Raw genomic sequence first — 315 nt, 5'->3', positions numbered from 1 at the left:
AGTATCTGCCGGAACAGATACTACACTTTGATTTTTTTTTAGGCCAAGAAAAGCTTAAAAAGCTAAGAACAGCATCTAATAACAACAGACCTTTGATTTTAACCAAAAAGGCCAAGCACAAAAGTGCTACGGACAGACCTACAGACCGACCGACTGACGGAGTGACTTATAGAGTCGCTTGTACGCGACTAAAAATTAACTTAATCTCAGAACTAAAGTATATTTAAGCATGAATTTTATAGCACCAACGTATACGAGGGCAAATCCTCAAGGAAACAAGCGTTCAAAAGCTAACAATTATAGTAATAGATTATT

The sequence above is a fragment of the Euprymna scolopes genome, chromosome 2 (assembly GCF_053919585.1).
Source record: "Euprymna scolopes isolate OS-2025 chromosome 2, ASM5391958v1, whole genome shotgun sequence".
NCBI classification, from domain to species: Eukaryota; Metazoa; Mollusca; class Cephalopoda; order Sepiida; family Sepiolidae; genus Euprymna; species Euprymna scolopes.
This window is presented reverse-complemented; position numbering follows the sequence as displayed.